Below are 8,742 nucleotides of genomic sequence, written 5' to 3' on the forward strand. Positions count from 1 at the left end.
AAATCTGATAGTATCTTACAAAGTAAACCCTGGAAGGTAGTTTCACTGTGTAATACATCCTTAAACAATGCAGCAATTTGTCTACTCGCATCATTACAGCTTAGTATATAGTAGTTCTAGTTCTGCATTACTAAAACTGCAATATTAAAAACTTACTGGAGGCCGTCCTACTGAACTCAATTAAACTTCAGAGGAAGTATCTTTCTGATTATGCATTATTTCTGGGACAATGTAGCAACTGTAGGCTTCTTTGATAGCTAGTGTCTGGGGACGATTTAATAAAGAGAGATTGAATAAATACTGTATGTACAAATCAGAAAGGCCAAAATATTGAATTATAACCCTGTGAATGGAAGAAAAACACTATTATTTGGACCCAGAATTTAGTTCCTCTCTATCAGGACTTGGAATTGGCTGGCTTGCTATGACCAGAAACAACATTATCTTTCCAGTGCCATCTTCAGGAAGGTTGTGGCTGCATACACATTATATTTTAAGCACCTTTCCCCCCTCAAAGAATTGTGGGCATTGTAGCTTACTCCTCAGAGAGTCACAATTCCTAGCAACCTTTAAAGAATGACAGTGCCCAGAATTGTTTGAGGGGGCAATGTGCTTCAAATGTACTTTGAAAGTATGGCGTATACATAAAGCTGCAGTTCTGTATACAAAATCCAAAGCTGGCCAATACATTTGCTAGGGGCAGCCAGAAATGTCACAAAGAATTGCAAACTTTTCAGTACTTCAGAACACTTCATCAGGCAAGATGTTATACAGGGAAGTGGGGTGGTGGAGGAGGAGGATTTAAGAAAAAATACAAAAAGCTAGATTGAATGGGAGTAGCCATAAGGTCAGCTTGTAGGTTACACAGGGAGCTGCCTTAGTCAGACCATTGGATCCATCTAGCTCAATATACACTAGGGATGGCCCACCCATGAGGCAAGGTGAGGTGACCGCCTCAGGTGGCAGGATCCACAGGGACAGCAGATCCAGCCTCCAAGGAACACACCGACCACTGCCGCAGCTGCGATGCCAGCAACAACTACAGCACCCACTCTCATGCTGCCTTGATAGCATCTCCTCCCACCCTTGTTCCTGATGTAGATATTTATGCCTCCCTTGTTCCTGATGTAAATCTTCACTCCTATCTTCTTCCCTGGCAGAGAGGTGGATGTCATTTTGTGGTTCACCTCAGATGCTAAAATATCTCAGCCCTGGTCTACCCTGACTGGTTGCTCTCCAAGATTTCAGGCAGTGTTTTATCCCACCTCTACTTGGAGAAGCCAGGGATTGAACCTCGGAACTTCTGCAAACAAAGCAGATGCTCTCCACTGTACAATGGCCCTTCCTGCAAAGATGGGGATTGCAGGCTGAATAAATCTCTGCTAGGTGCAATGACAAACCTAGATAGCATCTTAAAAAACAGATACATCACCTTGCCAACCAAGGTCCGTAGAGTTAAAGCTATGGTTTTCCCAGTAGTGATGTATGGAAATGAGAGCTGGACCATAAAGAAGGCTGATCGCCAAAGAATTGATGCTTTTGAATTGTGGTGCTGGAGGAGACTCTTGAGAGTCCCATGGACTGCAAGAAGATCAAACCTATCCATTCTTAAGGAAATCAGCCCTGAGTGCTCACTGGAAGGACAGATCGTGAAGCTGAGACTCCAATACTTTGGCCACCTCATGAGAAGAGAAGACGCCCTGGAAAAGACCCTGATGTTGGGAAAGATGGAGGGCACAAGGAGAAGGGGACGACAGAGGATGAGATGGTTGGACAGTGTTCGCGAAGCCACCAGCGTGAGTTTGACCAAACTGTGGGAGGCAGTGGAAGACAGGAGTGCCTGGCGTGCTCTGGTCCATGGGGTCACAAAGAGTCAGACATGACTAAATGACTAAACAACAGCAACAAGGTGCAATAAGTAATATGATTTACAGTGAGTTATAGCTATTCAAAACTCAGAGGTCTGTACACCCACACATCTGTCCATCCTCCAACCAGACAAGCAAGAGGTATCCCATTTCAACGACACATTCCAGCCATGGAACTCAAGTACACCTGTATAGGACTGCACTCTAATAATTGTGTCAACACATAGCTGCTTCTCTTTTGTGAATTGTATTCTTTGGGATTATTTTTAGTTGCCATTTTAATTGAACTTGTGTAAGGTGACTTTTTATATATGATCATAAGGAATGTATTGATAACCAAATAAATGCATTCATCACCATGGGGTTGGAACTCTCTTGCTAATGTTAGTTTGGAAGAAGAGGTAGATTTCAAAACAGTGAGTAGAACAGCAGAAACAGCTGTTAACTGAAGGCAGCCATTCCAATAACTCAGATGTTCAGAGATGCACAAAGTAAGATTTCCCCAGCTTGGCCTTTTGCTGTGTTCCAATCTGGCACTACAAACTGTACTAATAAAGAAGCCTGTGTATTCTCCATATGGTACAATTTGGAGATAATCTGTTTATCTCCATAGACCTAACTATTGTCTCAGAACCATTATGAATGCTTCTAAAAAAATAAACTTAATGCACGATTATTCATTTGAGATATTAATAGCTCTTTGTACTTTTTTTTTTAAGCTTTACTTTCTCTCTTCCCTCCTCTTCTAAATCTGATCTTCTCTTCCATTAACTGCATGACTTCTTGTTTCCTGCTCAATATCTTTTTCTCTTTCAGAATATATGTGTGTGTGGTATATTTTTTGTTAAGTTGTGGGTGAACATATCAGACGACACCGCGATTCTTCAAACAGCTCTTGTTTATTCACAGGCCAGAACAGAACTGAACTGAAGGGTTCAGCCAGCCTGCTTATATAGAGCTCCACTACAACACAACTGTAACAACTTTCTGTAACTATCCAATCACTGAACGTCACTTTCAATCCCTTATTTGCATATGTGGACCTGAGTGAAAACTATCTACAGTATCCCCCTGTTGGCCCAGGGTGAGAACTTCAGTACATAACATATTTTTAAGCTCCTACTTCATCAGGTGGCTAAAAATCATCATTGAAGACAGCAGGACGTCTTCAAATAGTACATATTATTGCTTAACAATTGTCATACTCCCACTAACGATTTATTAGCCTGAAAGTAACATACTGATTCCCACTGTTTACTACTAACTTTAAAGCTAAAGAATTCAAATACTGATTTTAAGCCTCTTAAAGTTTAAGGAGCGAAAGTTTTCAAAGCTGGCAAACTTTTCAAAGCGTCCAACAACAATTACCAGATTCTGGCAAAACTTAACTTTTTTTGAAAGTGAAATTGATATGATTTAAAAAATACTAGTTTACAGATAATAATTCAGGGCCAGGTATATCTGGGAATGAAAACAATTAACTCATTAACAGTTTCAACTAAAGTGTAGATGTAATACTGAGATATTATCACCCCAAGCCTGGAATGTTTTTGGGAGTGGGGAGCAAGAAAAGGCCATGCCCAATAAAATCCTTCTCCATTGACAGGATGTAAAGAACTGGTACAGAAGTGGCTTAACATATACAACCATTCACACTTTTTCAGGTTTCATTGCACTTCAATACCATGCTTCTCACAAGTGCATCTGTGAATTCAGATAGAATGTGCACTGTTCAAATTCTCCGGCATAGTGGAACTAAATGAGTGCAGTTACACTTGGAGACTTTCATACCCAGAAAGAATGAAAGCATAGGACACTACTATATTTTGCACATACTGCACTGATTATGAGTAAATTAGGATTGTTCCATTCCAAGGAAAATAGATATGTCTGCATCTCTGTACTAATGCACTTTAATTTTTCCTATTAAAATTTAATTAAATTAGTTTTGTAAACTGCACCCCTCAAACAGCATTGAACATATACAGTGGTATCTTGGGTTAAGAACTTAATTTGTTCTGTGGGTCCATTCTTAACCTGAAACTGTTCTTAACCTGAGGTACCACTTTAGCTAATGTGGCCTCCAGCTGCTGTCGCCATGTGATTTCTCTTCTCATCCTGAAGCAAAGTTCTTAACCCGAGATAGTATTTCTGGGTTAGCAGAGTCTGTAACCTGAAGTGTCTGTAACCTGAAGCATCTGTAACCCGAGGTACCACTGTATATTCTAAAATTATCCAGGAAAGATGCAGTTATCTGTATGTATCTCTAGCTTTATTGTTTTGCTTCTGTAACTTGCATCATGCGACAGTGCTTGTGTCCTCAAAGACATAAAACAGAAAATCAAACCATCCTAAGGATTTATTTTAATATATTTTCTATTATTACCAAAATAGTTTGTATTACATGAATTAGGGGCAAGTGATTCTTGGAAACACTGTTTTATTTTTATTTTTTGAAACACCATAACTAGTTTGACAACTTGCACTGTGTGTTTGTACCTTAGAAAAGGTTGAATGCTGATCTCACTATAATTAACAGACAATTTTCTATTGAGCTGGCAGCAATAGCAGCACCTGAAACTGTTCCCAGCTAATTAGTATAAAGCTCTGCTGAGTTTCAGTCCTGGGCATAATGCAATTATATAGCAATTTAAACAGTTGCATGATTCAAGAGTTATTAAAAATATTCTAGTCATTTGTCATAAAGGCACTCTAGAGCCTTCCCTTGGAAAAAGCACCAAATCCTTTATAACAGAAATATATCAACCCCCACCCTATCCTCCACATTTGATTGCAATGCAATTCAGAGCCAAATATATTAAAAATATCCACATGGGAGAGCTCCTGGAATTGTACCACTTGATTGTTGGTGCGCAATTATTCAGTCTGACTAATACTCACAGACTAGCAGCACAATCCTGTGCATACTGTCGTGAGTTTTTGCAGGCAGAGGTGGGAAGCTGTATGCCTGAGTCCCTTCTAATTCCTGAATCCAAAAAGAATTCCTTTGCTGGAACAGCCAGTCAAGTTTATTGGTAATGGTCAAGAATAGGTTGTTAAGGTAACTAAGGAAGAGGTCAAATGGGTGGTCCCCCCTCCCTCAATTGTCTATTAGTTAGAAAGACAAATGCCAGAGTTGAGCTAGAAGCTGAAAGCAGGCTAGGCAGCTGAGAGACAGAGTCATGCTTGATTTCTACTTGAACCCAAGGCTGCGACTATGGGAGAAACAATACCTTTTGGGGGTATTAATGGTAGATATGTGTAATTAAACCATATATCATAAAGACACCACAGTCTCCACTGTCTTTCATTCTAAGGAAGCAAACCCTGGGTAAGCAGCTGGACTCTTGCACTGCTCATATTGGGGTGGCATGCAGCAGTATATATACAGAAGGCACTTCAGTAGGATTCCACAGCAAGAGCTACAAGAAGATTCAAATACAAAGGAAAGGGAGGGCAGATATTTCAATATAGCACCTAAAGAGAAGACGAGTGAACATGGATTCAAGATTACCCCAGATAGGGAAAGGGAAGAACTAGGACAGGCAATAAGGGAAACCACATACAGTGGTACCTCGGGTTAAGTACTTAATTAATTCTGGAGGTCTGTTCTTAACCTGAAACTGTTCTTAACCTGAAGCACCACTTTAGCTAATGGGGCTTCCCGCTGCCACTGCACCGCCGGAGCACAATTTCTGTTCTTATCCTGAAGCAAAGTTCTTAACCTGAAGCACTATTTCTGGGTTAGCGGAGTCTGTAACCTGAAGCGTATGTAACCCGAGGTATCACTGTATAACTTCTTACAGGAGCATTTAGACAACAGGACGTCAGTTTAAGCCCCACCACGGGAAATAACAAGGCACAACTAGCTTATTAGGTAAAGGACCCCTGGATGGTTAAGTCCAGTCAAAGGCAACTATGGGGTGTAGCACTCATCTCGCTTTTCAGGTGGGGAGGTGGTGTTTGTCCACAGACAGCTTTCTGGGTCATGTGGCCAGCATGACTAAAGCGCTTCTGGCATAACAGGACACCATAACGAGTACCAGAGTGCATGGAAATGCGGTTTACTTTCTTGCCACAGCAGTCCCTATTTATCTACTTGCACTGGTATGCTTTCAAACTGTTAGGTTGTCAGAAGCTGGGACAGAGCAACAGGAGCTCACCCTGTCACACAGATTCAAACTGCCGGCCTTCCAATCAGCAAGCCCAAGAGGCTCAGTGGTTCAGACCACAGAGCCACCCATGTCCCCTACAACTTGTTTTTTGTATGCCTAGACAGCAATAATCATACCAAGGCAAAAGAGAGTGCTGTCATGGCACAAATCTACACTGTATACTCCACAGAGCAGCTCCCTAGGCAGCCAACCAGCCATTTTAAATTATTGTAATTTAATCAGATTTTTAAATAATAAAGCTTTATAATATTTCTTCAGTATTTCATATCTGTAAGTCAGAAGTAGTGGTTTAGCCTCACATGTCTATGATGTTTTAGATCTAAACTCTCAAAGGGCTTAAACAAACAGTCATTATTTGGACCACACCTGTGAAGTGTGTAATTGAGATTGTTCTATAGTTATAGAAGTAACACAGGGAAGGAACATTGAATAAAACTGCATACTTGAGGGAATTTTTGATGTAATGAGTTAGACATCAGGGACTGCAACTGTTTTGGATAACAAGGAGATGCAGGTAACTGAAGCTTATATACAGATAGTATCCCAGAATATACTGCTTCATAATGAAAGCTTCAGGTCCAGAGCAAATGACCATCACTATAAAGATTTAGAGAAAGAATGTAGTATTGCAAACAGGTAAGGATCAGTTCCACCACCAGTCCCAGACCCTTACAGACTCATCACAGGAAAACATCCAGGTCTGAACAAAGCTATAATTTCCCCCAGATCTTTAATCTGTTAGAATAATTCTCATGATATACCCACAAATGGAACCTTAACATTATTTTTCAGTTTTGCAACTATTGGACCCCTATGCCATTTAGATGAAGCTACAGGTGCATGCCTGCATGCCATGTAGGCACCAGAATGAGAAATGTGCAAAAACAACAAAACTGGAACACCACCACAAATAGAGAAACACAGCAGTATTCTTTATTTCTTCCTGCTGTGTAAAAATGAAGGAACAACATATTACTAATATGGACAGTACAATGGAGACGTGTGCTTTTTTGTATGGCTGCAAAATGAGGTATTCCATCATAAAGTTAATCTTTAGAAGAAGGAAACATAGTGACCTATCAGTTCAAGCAGCACAAAAGCTACAATTTCTATTTGCTTCAGGCAAAGCTAAGAAAGGTTTCTAAACAGATCAGAGTCACAGTTTGTTTCATTCTTGTCAGCCTTTAGCAAAACACTAAAATTAAGTATATGATCCCATTTTTCTCTGTGACAGATGATCAATCATCATCAACAATTTCAGCATGTTTTACTGCAAATAAATTTTGAATCCTCTTGTTGTAAGTTGAATATTGAAATAAACTTGCATTTTGGCTCCCAGTGATCTATAGAACACACCACTATATACAGTACATCAGTATTCACTGAGAGCTTTCCAGGAGCCTTATCATACCTAAAGTGCCTGGTTATGCTTTTGTGAAGATTTTAGTAATAACTATTATGCTTTTCCAGTCAAAATGTGATTTAGTAGTCTGTACCCAGCAGATATAACTTATATCCTTTCCAAGTCTCATCCTGATAAAAAAGGAACATTACTGAAAGAACCTACTGCAGACAAATGGGTTAAAATTAAAAAAAAAACACAAGCTGCCATCTGCTCTATGATAAAGCATTTAGCCTGGTTACATGAGTAGAGCCAATAATCTCCACATAGCAATATATTATTTATCAAGTGCACACATGGCAAATTCCTCTGAAATATAATATGGCAGGTGAACTTTTTCCCAGACATGAGGCCCTATAACCTATTCAGGGAGGCAAAACTAAGAAACTGATTCCTAAGTAGCTCATTTATTTGGGAGAGCAGTCACTCACATACCTTTTCTCATATGGAACCCTGCACAAGTCACCTCCACTTGGATACCATAAATTAATCCACCAAAGGCCAAATTATACTTCTGATACAAGTGCTGTGTACCAGCATTCAAGTCCAGCTTGCAGGCTTCCCATAGACATTGCTTCCCATGGGCCACTGGGAGAACAGGATGCTGGACTAAGTGGGCCTTTGGACTGATCCAGCAAGTCTTATTACGAGAACTAAATGCAATTGTGGTTGATCTGAGTGCCGAGGTGCATAACTGCCTCTGTCACGGTGCAGAAATCCAATTTTAAAAGCAAAGGGGTGAGTTGATGAAGCTTGCAGAGCAACTGACTTCACTGCAATCGGTGGGCACTGGTTTCAGAAATTTGGCTGAGAAAATGGCTTGAGCTTCCATGGGTCTCTCTCACACACAAACACATACAATGCAAGGCAGCAAGGGAGATTAATGATATTGTGACTGGAACGGTTTCCTTAAGCACAATGAGGAAGGAAGCAGGAACACCCTTGTCACAGCCCCCACAAAACCCTGAACATTGCCTCAGTATATTTACAAGAAATGTACTGATTTCATGATTACATTCCTTCGACAGAAAATCAGATTCCTAAAAAAACGGTGGCGTTCCTTTTATTTTTTTGAGTGCTACAATTTCCTCTAATTATTATAAAATTCTTATAAAAAATAATATTCCTCTTCCCCAACATGACACATCAGCTCATTGTCAAAGGGCCTGGGTTCTTAAGGCTACAGAGTGAAAGACATCCCTCCTCCCGCTTATTCAGGAGGCGCATATGTGCATAGAGACAAATATATATATATTAAATGCTGCTTCAGGGAATTTGAGCGTGACGGATTTGCAAC

This window comes from Podarcis tiliguerta, assembly GCF_965153285.1.
Source record: "Podarcis tiliguerta genome assembly, chromosome: 3".
In the NCBI taxonomy this organism is placed as follows: Eukaryota; Metazoa; Chordata; class Lepidosauria; order Squamata; family Lacertidae; genus Podarcis; species Podarcis tiliguerta.